This window comes from Zeugodacus cucurbitae, chromosome 5 (assembly GCF_028554725.1).
Source record: "Zeugodacus cucurbitae isolate PBARC_wt_2022May chromosome 5, idZeuCucr1.2, whole genome shotgun sequence".
Lineage (NCBI taxonomy): Eukaryota > Metazoa > Arthropoda > Insecta > Diptera > Tephritidae > Zeugodacus > Zeugodacus cucurbitae.
This window is the reverse complement of record NC_071670.1, coordinates 50,057,388-50,073,041: the sequence shown is the minus strand read 5'-3', so window position 1 is coordinate 50,073,041 and position 15,654 is coordinate 50,057,388. Positions and strand designations below refer to the sequence as shown.

The following is a 15,654-nucleotide window of genomic DNA, read 5'->3' as shown; positions in this document are numbered from 1 at the left end:
CAATTAAGTTGATTTAATATCAATCACTTGTCAAACAAATCTTAATTCTCGGCATTATTTGTTAAGCGAATTTAATTTGAGTATATCCCTAAATGTGCTCACTGAAGGTGCCTTTTCGATTTCAAAGTACAACAAAATACCATTTTTGATTTTCTGAAATTTAAAAAATCGGTTTTCTCATATTTTTGTTTTTCACAGAGCATAATAGTTTGCATTATCTAATTTTTGTTTTAAAAACTTTTCGAAGTAGTTGGAGATGTAGAATCTTCATCATCCGTCTGCCTATTTCTACTTTTTAAAATTTAAAACAATTTTAAATTTATTTATGACACTATGCGGCAAAATCGCCTTGGCAAAAATATAGTAAATTTTCGGAGAGATTGTGTCATAAGTAAAAAGCATGTCCTCTGTTTTCCGAAGTTAGCCTCCTAAATCGTAATATTCGCCTTCGATTTTCGAAATTTTGCTCACCAGAAACGACATTATAAAAATTTTCCCCGTATTTTTCGAAATATAATAAAGCTTTTATTTTTTTCGAACACCCAACTTTAGGTTACGTTAGGTTAGGTTGGTCTGTTAGGCCTGCAGGCCACGCATAGACTAGTTATCGTCCTTTGCGATACCAGAATGGAGTGCCTTCACATGTTCCCTGAGTAGTAGTCATCGTTTAGGATGCCTTCGCCTGACGTGAATTTTAATAGTTTATGAGGTATCTCCTCTAACTTATCGTATTGTGGGGCCCCTAAGTGCCTGAAACGCTGTCTCGCTAACGCAGAACAAACGCACAAGAGATTCTCCACTGTTTCCTTGGTGCCACGCTCTTGACATTTTCTGCATTCCTACCGATCTGACAGCCCCATATTATAGACATGTGCCGCTACTAGGCTGTGACCGGTAAGAATGCCAATCATGGCCCTACAGCCCTTTCTATCAAGCGCCAGTTGGAACCTTGTATATTTTTGATCTACCGCTTTGCACATAACCTTTGCAGTTTAACACCCCGGTAGATCCTTCCAGCGAGATATGAGTTTTCTTGCCATGCACCTGTCTATGTCATCGTACAGAATGTGCATGGGTTTACCAATGTTGATCATGTTTCCGGGTGGCAGCCGTACACCACTCTTGGTAATCCCGTCTACGATTTCGTTGCCCAAACTTTAAATCCTTAATAACTTCTGTCATATAAGCTTGACCGATTCATTTTATATACCATTGAATTAAGAAGTAAATTTAGATTATATCCATATTTTGGATTTTTTAGTAACTATATTCTGTAATAAAAAGCCTTTTTTCGAACATCAAAGGTAAATATTTCGAGTTTGGAGGCTAACTTCGAAAATCGAAGAACGCACGTTTTTTACTTATGACTCAATCTCCCGGAAAAAGTAAGCCGATTGTTGTACAGTGTAAAGATTATTGTGTCGTAAGCTAATAATTTCGAATTTCTCATTCAACATAGGCGCCATACCGATTATAGCAATCCTCCAATTCTTCTTTCTTGATTGATATGTCATAATCATTTGCTGGATTACTTTATATTATCAGATATCTCATTTAAGCTCATTTTATGGTTCACCACAACAATTAAGTAGATTTTTTAATCATTTTCATTTTAACAACCTCATTTTTGTACCCTTAAGAATTCCTTCGTTTAGCATACAGCCTATATAATGCTTAAAAAATAATTTTTGATATCATCAGAATTTTGTCATGAAATAACATAACATGAAACTCATATCTGTCCTGTTTTTTATGAAATCTTTCGTACTCAAAATACTTTATCTCATGAGAAATTATCTGACGCGTTTATGTTAATTTCGCCATATCTCCAGGTTAAAAATATACAATTACCTCAAAGAGTCAGAAACTATGAAACAAAGTTTATAAAATTGTTAGTGTTTCGTTTGTATTTTTCACAATAAATACTCTCTGCCGGGAAATTGTGGAAAAAATGCATTGTCAAACCCATTCAATATAACCGGTAAATATAATAAAATTCCGTTGAATTTGTTGATTCATTGACACTTAACTTTGCTGACGTCGCTTTCCGTCCACTTTTTACTGGACTTTTGCACTTCTACCTTTTAAAATGACAATTCAATTCATTATTTGCGTTCTACATACGAACTGAGCATTTTTTAATATGGCCAATGAAGTGATTGTTGTTGTTGTAAAATCAATAATTGTTATATAGCAATTTTACAACTGAAATGCTTTAAAGTGTGGAAACTCTGATGTTTTTGTTGCAGTCAGACTTCACATATTTCTATCAATTACGATAGTTGGCTACGAAGTGTAGACATTTTCTTAAATAATATACTTCAAAATATTTCAAATATTTTACTTAAGCTTGAAAATGAGCTTAGCACTCGCTTAGCATCTCAAAAATTGTCACATCAAAATATAAACGGTTCTTTCCCCGTGATGTGTTTCATTCGTTTTCCTAGTCACTGTGCAATTTTGCAATTATTTCATTGAAATTTCTCTTGAAAATTATTTTTAGCTTAATTTAATGTTCGCTAATATATTCATACATGCTTTTATAAATATATTTTGTTGTTGTTTGTGCACATTTTCATTTGCACGTTCGTGAGTGCATTTCATTAATAATGTACGTGTGTACAATTTTTAAAATCCGGAGCACATGTGCACGCCTTTGCTGACATACTCCACAATATATTATACATACATGCAACTGTGCCATATGCAGTTTCAACATTTATTGTAGATATGTTCAAAACTATGCAGCAAAAATGCAATACTAAATATATACATATGTATGTATTTAGGTATTTGAGGTGCGCTGCAGTTAATTAAGAGTGCAACATGAATCTAATATACTCAATTAAAAAGTGATGTGTATTTACTGGTTTAGCAACCATATTTATATATACATACGTTTGAACTCATTTAATCTAACACGTACGTAAATATACTCGCGTGTATGAATTAAAATATCAACGGCACCTTTTGCATCACAATTTAATTATCTTAATATGTTATCAGGCGCTTATCATGTGTGTTTAAATTGTGTAATTTTAGGTTGGGTTTAAACGAGTATATAACTACGCTATAATTACCGAGATTATGGTGAAATGTATTAATAAGTAGGAATGGGAAGAGGAAAGGGAGGGATTATTAGATAAAATTCTAACTCAATTAATACTACCCATTTACCTACCTACCTAAACTTACTATCAGTGCACTTATATAAAAAATTTATTCTCTAGCCGTCGCCCCTCGAAAGGAAATTATAAATATCCAACCATTTAAAGGACATTACTCTTAACGATACTTTGTAGAAATAGGTGTAAATAGGTCCGAAAAAATCTTTGAATACACATATGCAGGGTGTTAAAAATAACGGAAATTTTAAATTTTCAATTATCAAACTGTCAAAAGTTTTTTTATTTTATTTATGTTGATATAATATAGCTTTCTTTGTCTGTAGAAGCTGCTAGATATTCGTTTGTTAAAAGCGCACAATTCGTTGCTTGTTCGTGAATTCTTTGTCAAAAACAATACCGAAACGATGCCAGTCATGACTCCGTGTCACTTTTTCCTATTTCCAAAAAAAAACAAAAAAAAAAACAAGTAAGGAAAGGCTAAGTTCGGGTGCAACCGAACATTTTATACTCCCACAATTTATTTATTTAATTTTATTAGTATAACACACAATTTTCAGTATTTGTGCAAAGTTTTGTTTCGATACGTTTATCAGTGCTTACTTTATATATTGTAAAGTAAACGATTCAGATCGACTTCAAAGTTCTGGTATATGGAAAGTAGGCGTAGTTGTGAACCGATGTGGACTATTTTCATAACATATCATGGGAAGCCAGGAAAATATTACGAACCGAATTTCATTGAATTAGGTCGAGTAGTTTCGGATATATGGTTTTTGACCCATAAGTGGGCGACGCCACGCCCATTTAAAATTTTTTATACCATTTTGAGTGCAGCTCTTCTTTACCATATTTATAATGAAATTTAAGGTTTCTGGTGTTTTCCTTTACTGAATTAAAGCATTTTTAGTAGTTTTCAACCTAACCTTTTTATGAGAGGTGGGCGTGGTTATAATCCGATTTCCTCCATTTTTAGGACTATATAAGGAAATGTCTGAAAAGCCGACCCTAGAAAGTATCGTTGTTCTAGATTAAAAAGTTAACGAGATATGTACATAAAACTTAGTAGTAGGAGCGTGGTCACATCCAAAAAAAAAAAAATTCAACCAAATATGTCTATTCAAAGTGCAATCTTTTGTACCATATTTCACTTTTATAACTTAATTTATAACTTTTATAACTTAGTTTTAGCTCTTTATCTTTTCGGTTATCGCCATTTTGTGGGCGTGGCAATGGTCCGATTTCGCCCATCTTCGAGCTTAGCCTTCTTATGGTGCCAAGAAACACGTGTAGCAAGTTTCATTCAGATATCTCAATTTTTACTCAAGTTACAGCTTGCACGGACGGACAGACGGACGGACGGACAGATAGACATCCGGATTTGAACTTTACCCAATATCTCAGTCGTTTAGTTTTAAGACTTACAAACAACCGTTATGTGAACAAAATTATAATACTCTATTTATCAACTGGCTGCTTGAAAGAAACATTGGCATAAGTGCATAATATCAAATGGGGACTATTTTGAAGGCAACAACATTAATGTAAACAAATGATTTTTTTTTTTCGAAAATTACCGTTTCCGATTTATGCAAGATAAAAAATCCAAAAGCTGCCGAATTTCTTTAAGCTATTTAATACAATACTCATAACATATACGTGTATAAGAGTATAATCTCTGAAAATTTGTCAACAGCTACACAGTAGTACTTCAATCGAGAATATTGAAAGTGTACACAAAAGCATAGCATGCCAACACTCACGTACGCACATACACAAATGCATGTGTGAATATTCCAGGCGCCCACAAGTATGCCAATGTACACATTCATACCTACTTATCTGTATACGTGTATAAATTTCATAAATGGCAAGCCTCCTCTCTAATAAGCCGGTACACCTAAATACACGCACATATAGGTACATATTTGTATATGTGTGCGTACTTCGGGTGTTCTTTCTTTGAATAGGCGATATTGTTGCTAAAACAAGAGAAGCAATTTCGTATATTTATGTTCGTTTATGTTCCTTCTTTGCGTTGCTGTTCGTTGTTGCTTGTAAAGGAAATTACATCTAATTGTCTTCTGATTTGAAAAGAAATTTCAAAATTACTTCATAAATGTTGCCTGACAAATAAGAACAACAGCTGGTGAATATTCCTCAGTTCCTGGTGTAAATTACAAAACCAATACAAATAACATCCGCCATTGTATAAATGTGCAAGTGTATATAGTATACAAGCATATATGATGATGTATGTGCCTACAAAAATTCGTGCGTTTATTTGGCTTTTATGTCTTTGTATGAAAACATTTACATATGTATTTATATCAGAGTTGCTCGCATAATACACATGCACATACTATAGTACATATGTACATATATCATACTATATAGCGATATAAATTGAAAAAATGTGTTGCCGTCAGTGAAAGTGTTTTTACACTAACAGTGTGAACAGTTATGAAACAAGAGTAAAATGAAGCAAAACAAAAATTTCAATGGATGGCTTTTGTAACTGCTTTTTGTAAATATATGTATGCATATCAATTCTGAGAATCGCGCTATTTGAGAACTAGTTCAGTTCATCTACATTTTGGATCAAGACTAGTTTGTGATAATTCTCTTCTGCAAGTTTTCTCAATTGTGTTTCCTCACATTTAAATACACCATATAATTTAAATTTATCATGCAATTTTATTACTAATTTTATAACAGATTACATTTAAAGGGAAATTAATGAATAACTTATATAATCTAAACCATAAATGTCCTAAAAGTAGTTGTAATCTCTTCATAGAGCATAACTTTCGCTCAAACTTTAATTACATTATTCTACTATTATTACTATAACCTTTTTCTTGTTGACACGCAGCATATGCTCGATCCGAAGGGTAAATAGTTGACTCCCTTGTGTGTGAACGTCTCAAATAACTTGTTTTGCGTTTTCTCGGAGTTTCAACAAGGTTTTCCGGTTTCGCCGATTCGTTCAAATACTGAACATCATTCTTCATACGTTTACATGGCGGTGGTGACATAGAACCACTATCTACGATTCCTTGAACACTGGCTATCAAATCTGGAAGCTGTAGTGTAACCGTATTATGTTGTTTATGATTGACCATATCAACATCTTCCATGACGATATTTGATTTTTTTGAGTGCTGAATACCCATGTTTATGAAGATTTTTCTTAGATTGTTGGTGGTCTCAAATTTTTTAGATGTGATGTGGCTTAAAGTAAGCAACGAAGTTGACTGTAGTATTGCTGAAGATCAGTGCAGCTTTAAATAGCTATAAATTGTCGTATGCATAAAGGTTGTTTAGAAGTATTGAATTTGCGCAGGTAGCAAAGTAATTTAAGAGAATTTTAAGAATTACCTCTAATTTAGGAAGTTAACTAGTTTTCCTCGAAGCGATCAAAGCCTTCTCTAGTTTTCTTTATACCTCTGGAGGTAAAAATAGCTGTTTAGTAAATTATTCTAATACCTAGAATAGATGCTGAAATTGGTATATATTTTTCAATCAAAATTGAAGTTAATTTCATGATTTATGTCAACTGAACTTAATTATTTTGCCTAAATAAGTGAACTTAATACATTCAAAATCGTGTTACATGCTGAGATGAACTGCGTTCGTTGCTGAGTCGATCTCTTCCATTTCCATAATAAAATTTTAAACATTTCAAATAGAGGCTTATTTTTAGAAGAGATCTTAAAACAAGAAATTTATTTTTTTTAAATAATTCCTCGAAAAAGCTAAAAATAACTGAAATTATTAGATTTTTGTTAAACCCCATAGAGTTCTATAAAATGGTTCTTATATAAATAAATTCATATTTAAATTAGGATTAGTTAAAAAATAACGGGAATTATGTTAATATACATGTCCCTGAAATACGATTTTTATGAGCTTGACGATTTTCGTTTGTTAAAAGCTCACACTTCGTGGCTTGTTCCTGAATTCATGGCCAAAAACATTATTGGAGTGGAGACTGTTTTGAAGGCGACAATATTAATGTAGACGAATGAAATATAAAACAAGTAAGGAAGGGCTAAGTTCGGGTGTAACCGAACGTTTTATACTCTCGCAATTTATTTATTTAACTTTATTTATATTATATAATACACAATTTGACCCACATATTCGTCATATATATTGTATAAAGTCTATTGAAAGTTGGAAACCATAATATTAGGTTAGAAGCACCGAGGTCCTCGTGTTCGATATATGGGGCCTTAAAAACCTATGGTCCGATTTCGGCGTTTTTTAGAATGGGGCTGCCACACTATTAACATAGTATTTGTGCAAAGTTCTGCACCGATATCTTCACTAGTACTTACTTTATATATTGTAAAGTAAACGATTCAGATCGTCTTCAAAGTTCTGGTATATAGGAAGTAGGCGTGGTTGTGAAGCGATTTGGCCTATTTTCACAACATATCATTGGGATGTAAGGAAACTATTACAAACCAAGTTTCATTGAAATCGGTCGATTAGTTCCTGAGATATGGTTTTTGACCCATAAGTGGGCGACGCCACGCCCATTTTCCATTTTGTAAAAAAATCTGAGTACAGCTTTCATCTGCCATTTCTTATGTGAAATTTAGTGTTACTGACGTTTTTCGTTAATGAGTTAACCCACTTTTAGTAATTTTCAACCTAACCTTTGTATGGGAGGGGGGCGTGGTTATTATCAGATTTCTGTCATTTTTGGACTGTATTAAGAAGTGGCTAAAAAAACGGCTGCAGAAAGTTGGGTTTATATAGCTCTATTGGTTTGCTAGATATGTACAAAAAACTTAGTAGGGGCGGGGCCACGGCCACTTCCCCAAAAAAAATACATCCAAATATGCCCCTTCATAGTACGATCCTTCATACCAAATTTTATTTCCATAGCTTTATTTATGGCTTAGTTATGGTACTTTATGTGTTTTCGGTTTTCGCCATTTTGTGGGCGTGGCAGTGGTCCGATTTTGCTCATATTTCGCACCTATGGTGCCTAGAAATAAGTGTGCCAAGTTTCATCAAGATATCTTAATTTTTACTCAAGTTACAGCTTGCACAGACGGACGAACGGACAGACAGACCTTCGGATTTGAACTCCACTCTTCACCCTGATCACTTTGGTATATATAACCCTATATCTAACTCGTTTAGTTTTGGGTGTTACAAACAACCGTTATGTGAACAAAACTCTCTTTAGCAACATTTGTTGCGAGAGTATAAAAATAAAATCCCGTTATTTGTTGAGCACCTCTTTAAAACCACCCAAATACTTAAATGCAAATTAATGAAGTGTACACCCAGTGAACCCAGAATGATTGACGTAATGAAGTTTTGTGGTTGCCGTGAATAACTCTCACCTATAATTAGCCTTATGTAAACATACCGTGACATTAGGAAGAGGTCATTTACACCAAATAAAAATAGTTTCAAATTTTGGTATTTTAGTAAAAAATATTAATGTAATTTAATTTTTTTTTTTGAGTTAAAATCTAAAAATTTGTAAATTCGATTTTCAAGCCAAAATATCATGAAATAATAATAAATTTCGTTCTATTAAGCCAAATTAAGTATAACCCGCCCACACTTTCAAATTCATGATCACACACCCCCACTTTTTAATTGCTTTCCAAGGTCATATTGCCCAATGCATTTGCTTTCAATAGTAAAGCCGCATATTTTATTTATTTTGTCCATAAATTAATACTGATTTTTGCCTTTATATTTTTTACCCCTACATATTTAATGAAGTGTTGATATTTGGTCGCACATACACACACACAGACTCCCTGATTTGTGCATATGCTTGTTTGCCTGAACATATGCGTGCGTGCAAAAAACATGCGGGCAAAGTGTGACTGTAATTGTGGTTCGCATGAAACCGCAACATTAAAGCTAAGGGCTTATAAGTAAATACCACTGAGCTAATATGAAAAAGGTTTAAATTTTAATAGAAAAATTGACTCAATCATTTGTTGTAATACTTTTGATTCTAATGGGATATGCATGTAAGTAAATGGGTTATATGCATATGGAATTCACTATAATTCATACTTTTATTTGGAAATTTTATAATAAATTGATTCATTATTATTTATGATTTCGCTTACTTGCTTATTGAGGTATTAATAATATATTAATTATTAATTAATTTATTAAGCTCTCTGATTTGAGTATAGCTTTAAAATCTCAGATAAAAATTGGATTTTATAAACCATTTTATTTAAAATCTTTATGGTTATTGGTTATTTTGCATTATATCCGAGATAATCAATCAATTAATTGCATATAACTGTATGTAATTCTAGTAAAAATAATTAAATGTGATATATTATATAATTGGCCTAATCATTGATTCCGCAGCGAAATTGATTTCGATACGATAAGGATTTTCGGCCGTAAATTTTCAAACTATCATTGAATCTGTTGATAAACTACTTTACCACAAAGTGAAAACCTGAAACTGTTTTATCGATTTGTTAGTCTGTTTTGTGTCTCATCTCTCTAAAATTTAAAACATAATTTGTCCGTCATCAGTAGATGACACGCGATAGATTTCGACGAAAATTTTCGATTTGCGGATTTAATGATTTCGAAATTAGCGACATCTGTTAGCCGCGGAATTTATTTTATCAAGTCGGTGAATGAGTTCACTACGATCGAAAATTTTATTTTCGATAAGGTTTCAATTAGTGCAACAAAAAAATATTTCAATCGTATCGAAACATTTTTCGATCTTTACACGTATAATGATCAGGCCCAATACTTTTATTTTATTTTAAAATTTTTTTCTTCGAATTTCTATCAAAGTTTCTCTAGATTTATTATCAAAGAGCAGACCACACCGGCCTCGCACGGGTTTAAACAAACATTTCAAAAATTATAAGTTTTTACACACCTATACACACTCTCCCATACATATGTATGTACTTTGCCGTTTTCTGCGTGGGTTCATTTTAAAACAGTAAAATGAGGGAAATTCGAGCATGAAATTATATTTTATTTGCAATGAGCTGAAACTTGATTACGACCTCTAGTCTTTTGTGTCCGTTGTCTTTCTCTCTGGTTATGAAGGCGTTGGGAACGCTCAGAGTTCGACGGCCTAATGCGAGCTTGTATATTTCTAACATTTTGTTCTTCAAGCCGCTGCACATGCTCCATACTCGACTCTCAAGCGCGTACTTGGGAGGTTTTGAAATTTTGTTCAGCAAGCAGCAGCGAGCACTCGTTACCCCACTCTCCTGCACACGATTGCGATGCGAAGAGAATGACTTGCAGGACGATTTTCAGTTTCAGATTAAGACTCTCCATCACGGAGTCTTTTTGATACCCTCACCTAGGAACTATTTCCAGAAAGTTGAGCTTCTCGCAATAAATATAGCCTATGTTGATGGGGATGAATGTAGCTTTCCAATGGTGAAAGAGTTTTTGAAATCGGCACAGTAGTTTTCGAGTTAGTTCGTTAGATAGCAAAAAGTATAATAAATTCGAATAAGTTCTTCCTATACGTATAACGGACTGATATTTGATGTCGGTTTTCAAAATCCTCCACCGCAAGACGGAAAATGCTTACGGAGAATTCGAAATAAAGTCCCCTAAGAACGAAACTTTAGAATAAATTGTAGTTATTTGTCAACCTTGTTTTGACTTGTATTCTTCGTGAGAGTAATTCAAGCGTCATTCATTCGCAGACATCACTGAAAGTCTCAAAATGATATTCCAAATTAAACCTTATATAGAAACTAATTCGCAATAAGTTTATTGGGCATTGTAAAGTATTTTAGCATACATTTAGGCGATTCGACCTCTACCCACTTTTTATCAAGGCTTACTCATTCTATATTATATCTGCGACCATAACTATACTATACATCCTTTTTTGGGTTTTCTAATTTCTATTATGAACACAGTTTCGCCACATAAATGATTAAATTTTGATGTTTATGCGGTCAAAACTAATCGATCATATAAACTATTTACATCAACCCATACATTCATATACACCCACCGTATATGTAAGTAGTTTCTCGTCTGACCTAAATAAATAAAACACGAACATTGCGTACAGCATTAATTTAATAGCACAACAATGAATAAGTTATTTACCAGGATGCTTAAAGGCCTGCTAAGGGATTTCCGTTTTACTGAGCTATCTATCGATTATTATTGATTTGGGTATTTAGTAGGGCCGTTTATTTGCAGTGGATGATGAGCACCAAATCCCTGTTTATACAATACAATTAGTTAAAAGCGAATGAAACCCAAAGGATATTTAACAGCTCACATGTGAGTTCACAGCAACAGCCTTTGAGCGAGGCATGCATTAAATTAAATTGAGGCAAAGGGGTAGTTCGTGTAATATTCGTATATCGTATACGTAAGGAATGTTTTTAAGAACATACAAGTTTTATTTCATAAAATTAATATTTTTATTAATTATTCACTCCCTAAACATATAATAAAGTTCAGTAGAACAACATTCCTCTTTCATCCTTTCCTCTCAAATAATGCATTTCAAGAACCTAGAATGAAGAATAGAAAATTCTCAGATATACATTTGTGCGAAAACATAAGATCTACAAAATTTCCTTTTCAAAGAATTATTGACAAAATATTTTTAAAGTAAAAAGAGCATAAGTTTTAAGTTTATCACGAAGTTTTTTTTATTGAAATTTACTGGCTGTTATTATATTTTTTTTTTTGTATTTTTATAAAGAAACTAATTTAAAGATATTTGGTGTTCGAGTCATTATCACTTCACAAGTAATAGTACTCTTTGCGCATAACGTAGGATAGTTTTTTCAATGGGTCAGAATGATTGTCTGAATCGCTGCAATAATTAAGTTGGCTGGATATCTCCTCAAGTCCGTCGTCTTCATCAATATCCTCAAATAGCTTCTCATTAGAGAAGTCGAAATCATAATAGTTGATTTCCGCATTCAAATCATTTTCAGCGGTTTCATCTTTGTCAAGCGATGGTGTAGGCTCTATAGAATCTACACATGTCTCCTTTTTATTCTCCTTGCATTCAGGTTTCGGCAATTCTGAATTGTTGCGAAGCTTCATTTCAAAATTTTCACCGTCATCTGGACGTTTCACTGTCTTCTTACGGCGCATACTATCTCTCAACTCGTTGTATAGTGAAAAGCCTTTCGTTGGAGTAGGTTCACTGGTCACGTCATCTGTGGTATGCTGCGAAACTGCATTCTCCTCAGTTATGGGTAAGAGAGTACGTCGATTCCTTATCGAATAGCTCCGAAGGCACTTCTGACGTTTCTGCGGTGGCTTTGCAGGCGGTTGAGTGTTTAAGGAAAATTGTATCGTAGCTTTTGGAGCGGTGCAAGTCGGTTTCTCGTTAAATGTGGTACAAATCCCAAGTGGTTCTTCAATATTTCCTTTGCGATATTCAACTGGCGGTGCTTGACTATATGAATCGCGTCTTCTAGATTGTGTGGCACCCATTTTTAAGATAAATAAACTTTTGTAAAATTGCGAAAGAAAGACTGGATTAGCTCTGGAGGAGTTCTTATGCTGTGAAATCAATAAACTTGACTGTGCTAACTTTGAAAAGTTGTTGCCTTTTTATACAAAAAATAGTGAGTTTTGCCAGCCATTTTCGGGACCTTAGTCGTAGGTAGCCTGTTTAACTTTTCACTTTGTGTACCTGAAGTCACAAAGACAAAATTTAAGCACTTCCATTGTTCTTCCATGGATTTAGGTGTTTTTTACCTGTTGTGGTGTTTATGCCGAATGAAGGGTTAGAATTCAGGTAACCTTGTTCTCGTATATACTTTTATAATAACAAATAGCTCAACTAACGAAAATGTTCTTGAAAACATTAACCTTAAGAAAGGGAAGTAGTAAGGGATTTCAAAGGTAAAGGCTTGCTTTAATAGTTTCACCTTAAATGTTTACATAAGTTTTAAGATACATGCACTAGAATTCTAAAACACACAAAAATAAATAGTTCATGTTATTCAAATGTATTTTAAAAATAAATAGTTCTGTGAACAAATTTATTTTGGGTGTAAATATCATAATTAAGCAAATGAAAGTTAGAGGAATAACTTAACTGAGTTAATTATTAAAAGCCACACTCTATTCCAGATAATTTGCATACTTTCTAGAATTTAAATATAGTATATATAGCATTAAGTGAATGGAATGAAATGATGAAAATATATTTGAAGATAAAAAAATATGGTGAAAATATAGTCATCACGTGTTATTTAATAATAGTACGTCTTATGTTTTTGAAATGTTTTTATATCAATTTCCACAAATATTCAACTAACAACAAAAAAAGAAACATTAACAAATATTGAAATATTCGAGTAGCGTCCACTTTTTATAATCAATAAAAAGAGCCATTATTTGACAATAATTTGTCTTAATACTTATAATAATACTTACATATAAACTCTCTTGTATCGAATTCAAGATTGAATTTCCATGTAAATACTTTATTGTTGTTGTAGTCGTTACCCAAACCTGCCTGAACCGGCAAGCATACCCACTCATCTAACGGGAGTACCAGGAAACGAGTTGTTTCAACAGGGTCGGATCAAGAGGAAAGGGTCTCTAGATGAGTGGGATTAATTGAGAATGCATAGAGGAGGTTCGTGTCATGCGGAGACTCTTTACATGCAGAATATACATTCGGTATGACGAGGTTCAGTCTGAATAGGTATGAGTTTAATCTACTATAGTATCCAGAACGAAGTTACACGATAGCTCCATATTCGTTTGATTCAAATTATTTAATTGCAGAAATATCGGTCAAATTTAATTGTAGTCCATAACATTGACTTCAATTATAATGTGATTTTATTCCTTTGTCCAACGAATTTAATGTTCTAGGGATCGTTATTAAGCTGGTTTTAATTTGATTTAACACATCCAGTTTCTCTCAGTGTATATTATTGTGTGCATTATTAAGGGGTTACATATCTTGAAGTCGGTCAACATTTTTTGATTCTGTTATCTTAAAGTATACGTTCTATATAAAGTTATCTAAATTTTTTATAAAGATTTAAGCAGTAGAAGCGAAAAGGTAACGATCTTGTTCCGCTACACTAGAAAAATACTGTACTTGAAACTTTAAACGCGATTATCTCGAAATTATTATTTTTTTCCGAAAACGTCGTTGCGCTGATTTGGATTGCCGAAAGAGTTTTCAACCGAATTGAATTTGTTTTCAAATTGTCCGTAATTTATTTGTCGTGTCCTTGAACCATTTCATTTTTTCATTTAAATTTTCATATCAATGTTAATGAATTTTAAATACATTTCATTAGATAAAAAAGTAGACTTGTTGAGAAAATCGTCCCCGTTTGCAGAATTTCTCATTTCAATGAATCGTACAAGTCACCATGCTAACGAAATTTGTTTGGTTTTAGCTTTCATTTGAGCTGTTAGACTGGAATCTTAGTCACGGCAAGCATCTTCGATAAAAACGCGTTTTGCGTAAAATGTCATAACTTTGATAATTTTTAGAATTTTTTTATATTCTTGACCTGATTTACAGATGTACTGATTTTACATTGTACTACGCTAGACGTATACCAAGTATTCAATAAAAATATGGCTACATATTTCTACAGAAAATTAAAATTTTACACATATTTCCACACCTCAACATTTATAACCCCTTAATACAGAGTGTATAAAAAATGCTCATAACCAATAGCAATGAAATTGACCCTCGTGATTTAATACAAAAAGCAGTATCAATCCATTTCTTTAGTATAAAAATATTTAAAACAAAGCATTTATGTATTATACATTCAGAAACATTTTTTTTATTTAAAAATAATAATCATTGCATTTCTTTTGTACTTTTTGTGTTTTTTTTTTTTGTAAAACCAATTATAATTTTATTGTTAAAATTATATACATTTTATTTGTTTCTTTATTTCAATATAATTTTGCATACAAAAACAATTGTATTAATATATTTATATAAGCAAAACTCATGGGAAAGAAATTTTAATTGTTCACTTTAAATTCAATTATTAATTGTTTTTATTAAGGAATTTTTTATTAACTATTTTTTTTTATATTATAATTCAATATTACATGCATAAGTGCAAATGTTCTACTTGCATTTAACAAATTTAATAATTTTCCATATCATTTTCATACATACAAAATGCATGTTTCACATACATATATACGTACATAACTATAATAAATATACATGTATAAATTATATATATGAAACACACAATATTGTTCACTATGCAAGACAGTTAACAGTTAATTTTCCAAGGAAAAACATATTTTGCATCATTTATTAGTAAATGTAGATATATCCGTGTTTTCACGACGTAATTTGAAACAGTTTAACATAAAAAAATACCAAATACAAGACAATTTGTTACCAATATACATATATTGCCGATACACTCATGCAGCAGTCATAATTATATGCACATATCTACACGCGTGCTATCATTTATGCAAAGTAACAAGTAAAAAATACAGCAAATACTAAAAAACAGCCGCAAATCCATCAGTTTCA

At 32.4% G+C, this 15,654-nt stretch overlaps 1 protein-coding gene across 2 annotated transcripts in view; it reads left to right on the top strand.

Annotated features, from left to right (window-relative positions):
- LOC105217288 (glutamate receptor ionotropic, NMDA 2B) overlaps nucleotides 1-15,654 on the top strand; it is a 162,403-nt gene that overhangs the window by 145,259 nt on the left and 1,490 nt on the right. The window lies entirely within an intron of this gene.